Raw genomic sequence first — 14702 nt, 5'->3', positions numbered from 1 at the left:
CCTGGCCGCTCGCTAAGCTGTGGGTGACCACCCACAGATTTTGCGAGTGGCCAGGCTTGCAATGAGACCCTTGTGGTAGGGTCTCTTTCCCGCAAGCCCCAGTGAGCTTCCTGCTCTAATAGAGCAGGAAGCTCACTACTGACATCACAAGTGATGTCAGTAGGGTCGCCCTCAAATGGCAGACGTTCCTTTGGGAATGCCTCCGTTTGGCCAGTCACCCCCCCTCCCTGCCTACAAAACGGGGTGAGCTGTCGATCAACATCGACAGCCGCCCCGTTTGTAGTGAGCCCTGGAGCAAGTGAATTTCTCACTCGCTCCGGGGCTTGCGCAAGCGCATTGCGCACACCATGCGTGCGCAGTGCCCCACCATCGCGCATAGCGCTTGTGAGCGGGTCTGAATCAGGCCCTGTGTTTCTTCTGGCCATTGCTTTGGCCAGTAGGGTATCAGATTTGGGGGCTCTCTCATGTCACCCTCCCTTTCTGACTTTTCATAGGGACGGGGCGGTGCTTCGCACTCACCCTGGTTTCCTACCTAAGGTGGTATCTAGTTTCCACATTAATTATGAAATTATAGTGCCAGCCTTTAATTCCCTAGACCTCTCAACTGGTGAGGCCTTCTTGGATGTGGTATGGGCTCTAAGGATTTATGTTGACCGTACCAATTCATTTCGGAAGTCGGACTCTTTGTTTGTCCTCTATGGTTTCCCTAAGAAGGGTTGGCCTGCCACTAAGCAGACTTTGGCAGGGTGGATTTGCATGGCGATTTCTGAGGCTTACATTCATGAGGGCCTTCCTGTACCATCCTCTGTTAAAGCTCAGTCTACTCGGTCTGTGGGTCCTTCGTGGGCAGCTCGTCGTGGTGCCTCTGCTGTTCAGCTCATGGTCTTCTGTCCATACCTTTGTGAGGTATTATGCATTTGATACCTTCGCCTCTCAGGATGTTTCCTTCGGGCGGCGAATTCTCCTTTCAGCACAGGAGCGTCCCCACCCTTAAAGGATACTGATTTGGGACATCCCCAAGGTATCCTGTGGATACCCTATGGATCCTGAAGTAGAAAATATGAGATATTGTAAGAACTTATCCTTGTTATCTCTATTTCTACGAAGTCCATCGGGTTCCACAGGACTCCCGCCCTGTCGCACCTGTACTGCAGATGGGTTTTGTTCTGGTCACCTGTTTTTCCATCTCCCTCTGGTGAGAATGTGATCTTGTGTGTTCCAGACTTTTTTCTCTCTCTTTCTTCTCCTCCTCCGGCCTATGGCTTGTTACGTAACTTATTTGCCTTGGCTCGGGAGCGTGGTATAGGAGAGGGACCCCAGTGCATCCTGAGAGTCTGAAAAATTTACTCTGAGGTGCCTGATGTCTGCCACCATCGCCTATACCCCAAGGTATCCTGTGGAACCCTATCGACTTTGTAGAAATAGAGATAACAAGGGTAAGTTACCATATCTCATATTTTTGCATATATGAAGGATATATTCAACTTGATGAATAGGCACCATAATGCCCCAAAATGTAACAATCCATGTACACAATGACATATACATACATGGTCAAAAACTCCATGATGGGGAAGAAATGTTATCTAAATGACTTTGACCATGGAATAATTATTGGTGCCAGGTTTGGTAGTCTGGGTATTTCAGAAACTGCTGATCTCTTCATGCAATATGATCTACAGACTATAAAGAGAATGTTGCGCAAAGCAATAAACATTCAGTGAGTGACAGTTCTGCGGTGGAGAATGCCTTGTTAATGAGAGAGGTCAGAGGAGAATGGTCAGACTTGTCAAGATGTTCAGTTGTTGTTCAGAACAAACTTCAGAGTCTCCAGAATTAATGGGGAGAATAATACAAGTTGAGTCTATCCTGACTAGCAGCTGAAGCATCATAAATGTGGTAATGGGGTGCTCTTATAGTTTAGCAAGAGCATGTCAAGGGCATTTTGATGGAATTGAGGGATATACAGTGTGCAAGCAGAAATCTGTCTGTTTTAAAACAAATCTCTTGCACCAAGGGTAGTGCTGGTGCAAGTGCGAACTAATAATGATGTTGCCTAGTTAACCATGAGTAAGTATAAGTGACAGTGCAGTTCAAGGGTAGTGCTGGTGTTAGTGTGAAGTGATAATGGGGATGGCTATGTGACTAAGGGTATGTATAAATGGCAGTGCAGTTCAAAGGTAGTGCTGGTGCAAGTGTGCAGTGATAATGGTGATGGCTATGTAACCAAGGGTATGTATAGGTGGCAGTGCAGTTAAAGGGTAGTGCCGGTGCAAGCATGCGGTGATAATGGTAATGGTTATGTAATCAAGGGTATGGATAAGGGGCGATGCAGTTGCAAAAATACATACAACTCAGCATACAAGGAAACATTTGAACATTTCATCATGCTCACAATGCAGCTGTAATTGTGGCTGATTTGCTTTTAACCCTCAATTTGCCCCATAGTGTGGTGCAGTTCTGTGGGCGAAAATGACTTGTTAATGAGGGAGGTCAGAGGAGGAGGGCCAGACTAGTTGAAGCTGGCAGGAGACGCACATCATCCCAAGCTGGTTCTACGAGCATGATGATGATTTAAGCAGTCACCAGTTCTCAGTTAAATAGAGCAACTAGAAGATGTGGTGTATTTGCAACATATGGATTTGACAAACCTGCAGCAGCTGTTTGATGATATTGACCAGGGCAACTAACGGATGTTTTCAGCACCTTTTTGCATCCAAGCCACAAAGAATGAATATATATATTTATATTACACACAGCTGTAACTAGGGGAGTGCAGGGGCAACTTACCCACAGCCCCTGCATCTGGCTAGCAGGGTGCCCTGCAGCCAGAACCTCTGCAGCAGTGCCGCCTGGTGCATCCTTAGGATGCAAAGAGAAGAAGGCTCTTTTTTAGGATGCTTCAGATGGTCACACCACTGCCCTTATAGCCATAGGCGAAAGTAGACATTTGGTAATGGGTGGTCCCAGTTCCAACCCCTCACCAGAACTTGTGTTGCCTTGGAAGTAGTGTACATTGTAGGTCCAGTGCTGGACCTAGAAAGAGGGACTCCTGTGCGCGCGGAAGGCGCGCGCTGCCAAAAAAGGGGCGTGGTCACAGGAAAAGGGGGCATGTCTTTGAGGCACATCCCCTTTTCTTCGCTGTTGGGGGCATGCCTGGCACTTATGGACCTGCCGGGCTGCCCCCAAGCGCTGCTGTGCATCCGGTATCCATACACTGGCGGTGACCGCAGCACTGCTATTTTCCCCACCCACAGGATACTGCAGAATGCTGGTGGGGACAGCACCCACAGGCTGTTTTATTGGGGCACCACTAAGAGGGGCAGAGTGCATTCTGCCATATAGAAATCGAGCAGGGCGCGACGCCCCACTAAAACAGCCTACCAGGAATGCTATTGGAAGTATGGCACTTTGTTTTGTGACCATTAGTAAGGCAGCAAAGAAATGTGTCTGTTTAGTGGTGGAGGGGGGTACAGTGTGCCTGTGTAGGGGCAGGGGTGGAAAGATGTATGTGTAATGGTGGAGGGGGGTACAGTGTGTCTGTGTAGGGGCAGAGGTGGAAAGATGTATGTATAATGGTGGAGGGGGGTACAGTGTGCCTCTGCAGGGGCGGAGAGATGTCTGTGTAGTGGTGGAGAGGGTACAGTGTGCCTGTGTAGGGACGGAGGGAGGAGAGATGTCTGTGTAGTGGTGAAGGGGGTACAGTGGGACTGTGTAGGGATGGAGGGAGGAGAGATATCTGTGTAGGGACGGAGGGAGGAGAGATGTCTGTGTAGTGGTGGAGAGGGTACAGTGTGCCTGTGTAGGGACGGAGGGAGGAGAGATGTCTGTGTAGTGGTGAAGGGGGTACAGTGTGCCTGTGTAGGGATGGAGGGAGGAGAGATGTCTGTGTAGGGACGGAGGGAGGAGAGATGTCTGTGTAGTGGTGGAGAGGGTACAGTGTGCCTGTGTAGGGACGGAGGGAGGAGAGATGTCTGTGTAGTGGTGAAGAGGGTACAGTGTGCCTGTGTAGGGACGGAGGGAGGAGAGATGTCTGTGTAGGGATGGAGGGAGGAGAGATGTCTGTGTAGTGGTGAAGAGGGTACAGTGTGCCTGTGTAGGGACGGAGGGAGGAGAGATGTCTGTGTAGGGACGGAGGGAGGAGAGATGTCTGTGTAGTGGTGGAGAGGGTACAGTGTGCCTGTGTAGGGACGGAGGGAGGAGAGATGTCTGTGTAGTGGTGAAGAGGGTACAGTGTGCCTGTGTAGGGACGGAGGGAGGAGAGATGTCTGTGTAGGGATGGAGGGAGGAGAGATGTCTGTGTAGGGACGGAGGGAGGAGAGATGTCTGTGTAGTGGTGGAGAGGGTACAGTGTGCCTGTGTAGGGACGGAGGGAGGAGAGATGTCTGTGTAGTGGTGAAGAGGGTACAGTGTGCCTGTGTAGGGACGGAGGAGAGATGTCTGTGTAGGGACGGAGGGAGGAGAGATGTCTGTGTACTGGTGGAGTGGGTACAGTGTGCCTGTGTAGGGACGGAGGGAGGAGAGATGTCTGTGTAGTGGTGAAGAGGGTACAGTGTGCCTGTGTAGGGACGGAGGGAGGAGAGATGTCTGTGTAGGGACGGAGGGAGGAGAGATGTCTGTGTACTGGTGGAGAGGGTACAGTGTGCCTGTGTATGGACGGAGGGAGGAGAGATGTCTGTGCAGTGGTGAAGAGGGTACAGTGTGCCTGTGTAGGGACGGAGGGAGGAGAGATGTCTGTGCAGTGGTGAAGAGGGTACAGTGTGCCTGTGTAGGGACGGAGGGAGGAGAGATGTCTGTGTAGTGGTGGAGAGGGTACAGTGTTCCTGTGTAGGGATAGAGGGAGGAGAGATGTCTGTGTACTGGTGGAGTGGGTACAGTGTGCCTGTGTAGGGACGGAGGAGAGATGTCTGTGTACTGGTGGAGTGGGTACAGTGTGCCTGTGTAGGGACGGAGGGAGGAGAGATGTCTGTGTACTGGTGGAGTGGGTACAGTGTGCCTGTGTAGGGACGGAGGGAGGAGAGATGTCTGTGTAGTGGTGGAGAGGGTACAGTGTGCCTGTGTAGGGACGGAGGGAGGAGAGATGTCTGTGTACTGGTGGAGTGGGTACAGTGTGCCTGTGTAGGGGCGGAGGGAGGAGAGATGTCTTTGTAGTGGTGGAGAGGGTACAGTGTGCCTGTGTAGGGACGGAGGGAGGAGAGATGTCTGTGTAGTGGTGAAAAGGGTACAGTGTGCCTGTGTAGGGATGGAGGGGGGAGAGATGTCTGTGTAGTGGTGGAGTGGGTACAGTGTGCCTGTGTAGGGACGGAGGGGGGAGAGATGTCTGTGTAGTGGTGGAGAGGGTACAGTGTGCCTGTGTAGGGATGGAGGGAGGAGAGATGTCTGTGTAGTGATGGAGAGGGTACAGTGTGCCTGTGTAGGGATGGAGGGAGGAGAGATGTCTGTGTAGTGGTGGAGAGGGTACAGTGTGCCTGTGTAGGGACGGAGGGGGGAGAGATGTCTGTGTAGTGGTGGAGTGGGTACAGTGTGCCTGTGTAGGGACGGAGGGGGGAGAGATGTCTGTGTAGTGGTGGAGAGGGTACAGTGTGCCTGTGTAGGGACGGAGGGGGGAGAGATGTCTGTGTAGTGGTGGAGAGGGTACAGTGTGCCTGTGTAGGGACGGAGGGAGGAGAGATGTCTGTGTAGTGGGGAAGAGGGTACAGTGTGCCTGTGCAGGGGCGGAGGGGGAAGAGTGGTGGTAGGGGGGATTTGTCTGTGTAGTTGTGGAGGGGGGATATGTGATTGTAGTGGTGGAAGGGGTATAGTGTGCCTGTGTGTGTGTGTGGGGAAGGGATGTGTATGTGTAGTAGTACTGGGGTGAGTGTAATGTGTCTGGGGGAGAGGAGGGTAAAATGTGTGTATGGGGATGTATAATCTATGTGTGGAAGGGAGGTGTATAATCTTTGAGGAGAAAGGAGGTATATAATGTGTGTATGGTTGGGAGCAGGAGGTGTATGGGTGGGGGGAGGGGTATATAATGTGTGTATGTTTGGGGGGAGGAGGTATATAATGTGTGTATGTTTGGGGGGAGGAGGTATATAATGTGTGTACGTTTGGGGGGAGGAGGTATATAATGTATGTATGTTTGGGGGGAGGAGGTATATAATGTGTGTATGTTTGGGGAGGAGGTATATAATGTGTGTATGTTTGGGGGAAGGAGGTGTATGGGTGGGGGGAGGAGGTATATAATGTGTGTATGTTTGGGGGAAGGAGGTGTATGGGTGGGGGGAGGAGGTATATAATGTGTGTATGTTTGGGGGGAGGAGGTATATAATGTGTGTATGTTTGGGGGAAGGAGGTGTATGGGTGGGGGGAGGAGGTATATAATGTGTGTATGTTTGGGGGGAGGAGGTATATAATGTGTGTATGTTTGGGGGAAGGAGGTGTATGGGTGGAGGGAGGAGGTATATAATGTGTGTATGTTTGGGGGGAGGAGGTATATAAAGCGTGTATGTTTGGGGGAAGGAGGTATATACTGTGTGTATGTTTGGGGGAAGGAGGTATATAATGTGTGTATGTTTGGGGGAAGGAGGTATATAATGTGTGTATGTTTGGGGGAGGAGGTATATAATGTGTGTATGTTTGGGGGAAGGAGGTATATAATGTGTGTATGTTTGGGGGAAGGAGGTATATAATGTGTGTATGTTTGGGGGAAGGAGGTGTATGGGTGTGGGGAGGAGGTATATAATGTGTGTATGTGTGGGGGGAGGGGGTATAATGTGTGTATGGGTGGGGGAAAGGAGGTGTATAATGTGTGTTTGGGTGGGGGGTATAATGTGTGTATGGGTGGGGGGATGGGGTATAATGTGTGTATGGGTGGGGAAAAGGAGGTGTATAATGTGTGTTTGAGTGCGGGAAGGGGGTATAATGGGGAGGAGGTATAAATGTGTGTAGAATGTGTGTATGGGTGGGAGAGGGGAGTATAATGGGTGCTGGGGGTGTTAGGATCAGTGTATTGTGTCACCAAGGTCTCGCTGTTCCTCCCACCCGATTACTGACTAGTGCAGGTCAGACTCTCTCACACCACTCACTTTTACATGTCTCTGTCTCTGCCGTGTGTGGAGGTGAGAGGGAGCCGGCTGCTGCTCTGCTGCTGGTAAGTCCCCTTCACTGCAAGCTGCAGCGTTGGTAACGCAGCAAGGATCGGGTCCTCCTCCATTATAGGGCATCTCAGAAGCTCCTCACTAATATAGCGCTCAGCGCACGACTCAACGTCATGACTTCACCGCACACTCTGCAGCAAGGAGATGGAATGTGATTGGTGCCAACACAGGGGAGGTGGTGCTGCAGAAAATGTCCTCCCGGTCAGGTGAGCGCTCTGTGTAGAGCATACTGAGTGGCGTTAACGCCTTCCTGACCGGGAGCGGACTAATTACATAAAAAAATTGCGATTTGGCGGCAGAGGCTAATGGGTGGTCCTGTGCACCCCCGGACCAACCCTTAGTTTCGCCTATGCTTATAGCCCTCCCCTGAGCATCCTGAGGATGCTCCGTGCATTGCTGTAATTTCCGTAGATTGTGGCCGCCCTTTCCATATGACATCACTTGGAGGGGGCGTGGCCTGCGTCAGGACTTCTAGCTACGGCGTTGTATGTGATACATATATATATATATATACACCAAAAGTATGAGAAAGGGGCGCTAATAATGATTTATAATCTGCAAAAGTTAAATAGTCTCAGTCTATTCTTTTTGGTGATTCAATCTTTTAGTAGAGGAGGATACGATGATGACCCAGAAATCTTGTTGTCCTCTCTGAAATTGTATAATTCCACGCTGTGACCTTTGTCTGGAAGGAATTTTTCCGTGGATGACCTTTTGCTAAAAATTAACCCTCGCACCAAGGGAAGAACACCCAAAATATAATAAATCAACCATTCATATGGACATGAGCATATTTATTCCAGTATAAAATCTTTTTTGATAAAAATTTTTTTTTTTTTCTTCTTTACAGGATATTCATCATTACATCAACAATGAAACACAACATTTGTTTTACAAATATTTTTTAAAAAAGGGTTTCCCCACCTTTGTATTCTTTGGTTCACAAATTGTGGGGACCCAAAAACAAACGTGCCCAAAAAACTGTACCCAACGCGTTTCGCCCTAAAAAGGGCTTCCTCAGGGGTAGTTTTAACACATAGGCATACTGCCTCACCAAACAGGTAAATGGAAATATTCTGAGATCCAGACTCCAAATATTCTGGAATTCAAAACCTTGAAAAGGTCTATACAGAGCAAAAAGACTAGTTTCTCTGGACAAGATGATACTAATTTTTGATAGTGTATCTATAGGACCATATATTCACCAGATAGATACCTGAACCTGTGAATTCAGTCCTGACAGCAGTATTGTGAACCAAAGAATACAAAGGTGGGGAAACCCTTTTTTAAAAAATATTTGTAAAACAAATGTTGTGTTTCATTGTTGATGTAATGATGAAAATCCTGTAAAGAAAAAAAAAATTATTTTTATCAAAAAAGATTTTATACTGGAATAAATATGCTCATGTCCATATGAATGGTTGATTTATTATATTTTGGGTGTTCTTCCCTTGGTGCGAGGGTTCATTTTTAGCATAAGGTCATCCACGAAAAATTCCTTCCAGACAAAGGTCACAGCGTGGAATTATACAATTTCAGAGAGGACAACAAGATTTCTGGGTCATCAACGTATCCTCCTTTACTAAAAGATTGAATCACCAAAAAGAATAGACTGAGACTATTTAACTTTTGCAGATTATAAATCATTATTAGCGCCCTTTCTCATACTTTTGGTGTGTCTTTTTCCAATCCTTCTAACAGGGGATTTTGTGAAGGGAGCAGCTTGTGAACTTATTCAAATACTGTTATTTAAATACTGGTACTTAACTTCCATACACTTTATTGTTAAAGCGCATGTTGAAGGTATTGTCTTTGTGAGTTTTATATATATATATATATATATATATATATATATATATATATATATGTGTGTGTGTGTGTCAGGAAGGCACCACAAATGTATAATTCAGAATATTTCATCCTTAAAGTGGCCAATACAGGTAATTCTTTTGTACGTAATTTTTCAAGAAGTACCAGTATTGGACTTTTTAAGGATTAAATATACTGTATTATACATATGTGGCGCCTTCCAGACATTTTTGTATTTATTGAATTTTTGGGATCCATTGTTGACAGGGGATCTGTCTGAAGGTGCAGCCAAGTTGGTAACACTGTATTATTGTCACAATTGTAATTCCCTATTTTAGCACAAAGGAAGTGTACATTTTACTGTTTATGCACAACACACACACACACACACTTCATTGGGTACACTCACACAACAACAACATCACAGAAAACATGCTTTTTCTACACAGGCACAAACTTCTCTCCCGATCGGCTCCATCTCTCCTCACTGACTGATCCTGGGAAGTGAGCGCCTCCTCCCAGTATCAGTCAATAAATAGAGACAGATGCTGTTCCGGCCGGGAGGGCAGATGTGCCTGCCCTGCACAGCACACGCTGAAGGAGGACAGAGGACATGACCACGGCTGGCCTGGCAGCATAGTAGCAGGGGGACTGAGGTGGCCCGCATCCGCACCTCCCTGCACCTATGGTAGTTATGCCAGTGACAGACATACAGAGAGGTGAGAGGGCCCTGCTCACAAGCTTACTATCCAAAGTAATTAGAAATCAAGAGTAAAATCATAAGAATTGCTTTTAAGTTTGAAAAAAAAATTATTGTTATATTTACTACCTATGTTTATATTTCTGTAGAAATAGTAATAGAAGCACGTATATTACATTATTTTATTATCTTCACTAGTTACCCTTCTCAGAATTCTGATTGTTTCAAATGAAATGCATGTAACATTTACTAATACTGCTGCGAGGAGGCTGAAGAAAAAAAAACCAATATAAAAAAGAAACATCATTCCAATCTAGTTACTACAAGTTGCATTATTAAAGAGTTTCATGTATCATACTATATTAATCAATGTACCTGATAATCTGCTCTCCTGATCTTACATCTGCTGCTTTCTATAGTGACAGCAGAAATACCAGAGTATATTTATCAGCATACTGCTCTGCCATTTATACTGTACACAGTAAGTCCTCTCTCTTGGGATCTGTCCTGGACAGTATGTTCCTGAGCTAATAATTAACCTCTTTAATATCCACTGTGAGAACAATATAAAAAGACTTGTGTTGGTGTACATAGGGCTCTATTTATTATCATTATTTGTACTAAAATAAAGTGAAAAAGGGTGTTTTCACACCCTTTTCACATTATTTTCGTATCACCTAAAGATACGAAAGGGCAATTGGAGTAGAATTCGTAAAAAATTCTACTCCAAGCCCTAATTATCACATATTTTTAGTAATCAGATCGCATTTCCCATAATTATAATGGGAAATGCGATCTGTCTAGTAGTTACTAAAAATAAATTGTGAAAAAAATACTGGGGGAAGCCCTGTGATAATAACGCCACATGGAGGTGGCGTTGCCCAAGGTTTCCCTCGGTTACCGGACTCCTGCTCCACTCTAACATGCAGAGCAGAGCCCGGAGATGGCCCCAGTGATCAGCTGTGTGGTCACATACTGATTACTGCTAAAAAAAAAAAACTTACCTGAGTCCATGGACCGGAGATCGGGGCTCCGGTGAGGTCCTCCCTCCGGTCAGCTGGTCTCCCATTCTGCATTGGGACCCGGCCAGCTGACCACATTAATTGTCATTTATTTGGAAAGTTACTTTTGCCCAGATGCTTTACAAGCAAAATTAGCTGATTGGGAGCTGCTTTTATGACAGTTATCAAAGTGGGCAGTGTTTTTAAGCATTTTTTTGGTGAAAATTATATTGTATTGTTTTTGTAAAAAATATTCATTATTTCATATATGAAAGTTGTGGGGGAGATGTTTTAAGCTCCGAGAGAGATAAAGTGAAGAAGTTAAGGGGCCCATACAACAACAGTCGGTTCAATTCTGCTTTTTGACAATGATTTAAAAAATAAATAAATAAATCGCAATGTATGGGGTTTACCGATCGATGATTCGAACAAAAACCAGATTGCAATCAATGAATTAGGAGGGCGAGTTTGGCGAATAGCCCCAGGCTTTATCCCAGGCCTGTGGAGGGGGGGAGCTCCTTTATTGGGGGGTACCCACTTCCTGAGGGATCCTAGGCTGACTATTTGGGGGGGGGGGGTTAATGCTTTGGCCAAGGTAACCCTGTCACGTGTATCCCCTGGCTGTGGCATTACCCCCTTACTAATAGAGCTCAGTGCTAATTCTTAATATAGAGGGGACGCCTACACAAAATTCTCCTTGTATTTTCATGACCAGGGCTGGCTTAACCACTTGCCTGGCATGGACGCATCAGACGTGACCACACCAGGCTAGGCTTTCCCTGGTATGGTCGCATTTGATGTGACCAGTCAGAAACGCCCTGAGGGGGGCTGCTGGAAGTTAATCTTTGAGCAGCCTCCAATCTCAGAGGGACCTTCCAGTCTATCAGAGCCAAAAGCACTCCGACTGACATCACTAGTGATGTCAGTGGGGCCGGCTCCAGACGGTTGGCGTTCCCATGGGAACGCCTCCCTCTGGGCAGCCATGCCCACCAAAGGGGGCGTGCTGTCAATCACCATCGACAGCATGTCCCCTTTGGTGTGAGACCCATAATGACGGCTTGGCCGTCATTATTCGGGTTTCGCGCATGCGCACTTGGGCAACATCGACCCGCTTGCGAGCGCTCAGCGCAAGCGAGCGCGTCTGAATCAGGCCCAGTAAGTGCTTGCCACCTGGCTCCCCCCTCCTAACACCCGGTGGCTGCATAGAGGAGCAGCCACCGAGAACTAAGTGCTGCCTGTGAACCTCCCCCTATGAGCACCCGGTGGCTGCATAAATGAGCAGCTGCTGGGAACAGAACACCTGCCTGCCAGCTCCCCCCTCCTAACACCCGGTGGCTGCATAGAGGAGCAGCCATGGGGAACAGAATGGAAGCCTGCCGGCTCCCCCCTTCTTTCACCCGGTGGCTGCATAGAGGAGCAGCGGCCGGGAACAGCAACTCTACCCACTGGCCCCCCTCCTAACACCCGGTGGCTGCATAGAGGACCACCTGCAGGGAGCAGTGACACTGGCCACCATGGCCACCAGTTCCCCCTTCTGAGCAGCCGGCAGCTGCAGACAGGAGCAGCCACCGGGAACAGTTATACTGCCCACCGCACTCCTCTGTGCACAGAAAAATATATTTTTTTTAATTCTTCCACTGATGGCAGCCCAATGACCACAGTCTACGCATGTGCAGTAGGGATGACCATCGATAGTTATCAATCGATTGTTAACTGTGGATGGTTGATGGTTTTGCCATTGAGGGCAGAGAACCATTGATTCTCTGCCATCAATGGACGAGTGGGAGCCAAAAGTTTTTTTTTATGGGATGGAGCTTAGCCCTGCCCCCTACTGGATGCTAACCCCCACCCTCATTTTTTATTGGTCTGCGGCCCGCCGTGCCCCACCAGCAGCGGTGGCCATTGAGTGATGCAAACCATCGATGGTTCACCATAGATATTTTTAGCCATCATTGGTAATCACCTATGTCCCCATCAAGGGTAACCATCGATTGACACCCCACTAATGGCCATCCCTAATGTGCAGAGCTAAACCATCAATTGTTTTCTAATGTTAGTTTGAAACCATTGGCCATCGATGGTACGGCCGTCGATGGCTGTCACTACAGTATACCATGCAAATAGCTATTTTATGGTATACTGTGTTTAAAAAAAAGAAATAAATTATATATTACATAAAATCATGTTGGATAAGTTTTAATTAGATGTTCTTGACCTAATTTGGTCATAAAAAATCCGACAATTTCTGAGCGTTTTTTGAAAAAACATTTGTCAGTTAAGCGGTTAAAGAGCCCGGTGCTGGTTATGCTTTGGGGGAGGACTCCGCTCAAATATTTTTCAAGATTTTTAACTCTTTCCGTACATTTACACACAGAGAAGCACTGCACAGATCACACTGATCTGTGTAGACTTCGGCAAACACGCTGCTCACAGGGTCGTCTTTTTGAAAAGTGTACTTTGGACTGAGTTTGCTCTGTGTTTATAAACACGATTCGTAGTTGTATTGTTTGATATGGAAAGTACTTGCGAGTTGGTTTGATGGTGTGTTGAAATCGATTTGCCTTTTCACGCGTGTTTTACAGTTCTAATCATGATTTTACTCGCATGTTTGGCTTTAGTAAATCTCAGTGTTTAAAAAAAAGGGCTAAACTCGCACCAACACGATTCTTAGCACATTTGTCCCTGTTAGTATAAAGCAGCCACTTGAAAATAGCGGCTATCCCATTGCAAATAGTGGTGTGTTTCATCACAAACTGTTATTATATTGTTCATCTACAGATGTAGCCGGCTACAATGTTGCCGCGATGAGTGTGCATGGACACGCATCGCGACATAGCGCAGCTCTTTCCGAGCTGCGAGTAAGCGCGGCCGGCATACGCCCATTGCAGTCTGTGACAGGCGCGTGCTTATGCACTTGCGTGCCACAGACGCAGGCACACTAGTCGCGCCATCCATGCCGCGATGCATGAGCGTGGCTACATCTGTATATAAACATTATTTACAGTAACTACAATGGGTATGAGTGCTTGACTACAATTCAGATTTTTTTGTTATTAATTTTTTTATCTATATTAAATAAACAATCAGTGGCGGATTTTACCTAGGGGCTGCTGGGTTGCAGCCCCCCCAGTATAATTCACTGTGACTGCACTGGCTACACTGTGACTGGCAGTGGCTTCCTATTGTAAGCGCTACCTGACAGTCTTCTAAGCAACAGCCGTTTATCTGCCTTTCCGCCAGCCCTACCCGGCTCCTTGGGACTGCAGACCTTTGGAAGTCGGTGATATGCACATGCGCTGCGCCCCGCCGCTAGTCCACATGTGCTCGTCCTGGCGCCTGTTAGATCAATTGCGCAGGTGCCGGGACCCGGCCAGGAGAACTTGAGAAGCCGGGTGACTGGTTTTCGGCGGCGGCAGCTCACCTCACCTAAACAATATACACATATCATTTAATCACTAAGCAATTAAATAATGATAATAAGAATGTGTCTAAAATAAATTTTAATCATGCTCATAGTGATAAAAAACCCTCTTCCTTAAACAATTCAATGAATTATAAGGAAGTTAGTTGAAAAGCATAAAGCAGTAGTTTTACTTCCCACAGAGGTTATATCCTCTATGGATATTACTCAAAACACCCTGGCTAATCATAGTGATTACACATTGCCTTCTGCTTGTTATCAAATATAATAATTATTGTGCTCAGTGATTACATATTTCAATGTAACAATTTACATTTGTTTAAATGTTTCTATTCTTAAGGGAATTTTTTTTCTATTGCAGCAAGTACTAAGTGCCAGTAGAAACTTCCAAAAACAATAGAGACAGAATTTTCGTGACCTCAAGGAATTTGCTTATTTAGTGTTAGACACATTAATAAAAATAATATCCATCATAGATAATAAAAATGTTATTGAATTAACATAAATAAATAAAACCAGATTGAGCTGCATGTAGGGACGATCTGACGATGCGACTGACGATCAAACGGAAGCGTGCAGGGTCCGACATACACATTAGGCGATTTTAACAATATATCGGACCGATCCATAGG

The 14702-nt window shown here is 46.6% G+C and overlaps 1 protein-coding gene across 1 annotated transcript in view; it reads right to left on the bottom strand.

Annotated features, from left to right (window-relative positions):
- Positions 1 to 14702, bottom strand: part of LOC148480475 (vomeronasal type-2 receptor 26-like) — a 117136-nt gene that overhangs the window by 7808 nt on the left and 94626 nt on the right. The gene's annotated exons all lie outside the window — the stretch shown is intronic.

Source organism: Taudactylus pleione, unplaced genomic scaffold (genome assembly GCF_031769625.1).
Source record: "Taudactylus pleione unplaced genomic scaffold, aTauple2 ptg000612l, whole genome shotgun sequence".
NCBI lineage: Eukaryota > Metazoa > Chordata > Amphibia > Anura > Myobatrachidae > Taudactylus > Taudactylus pleione.
This window is presented reverse-complemented; position numbering and strand designations above follow the sequence as displayed.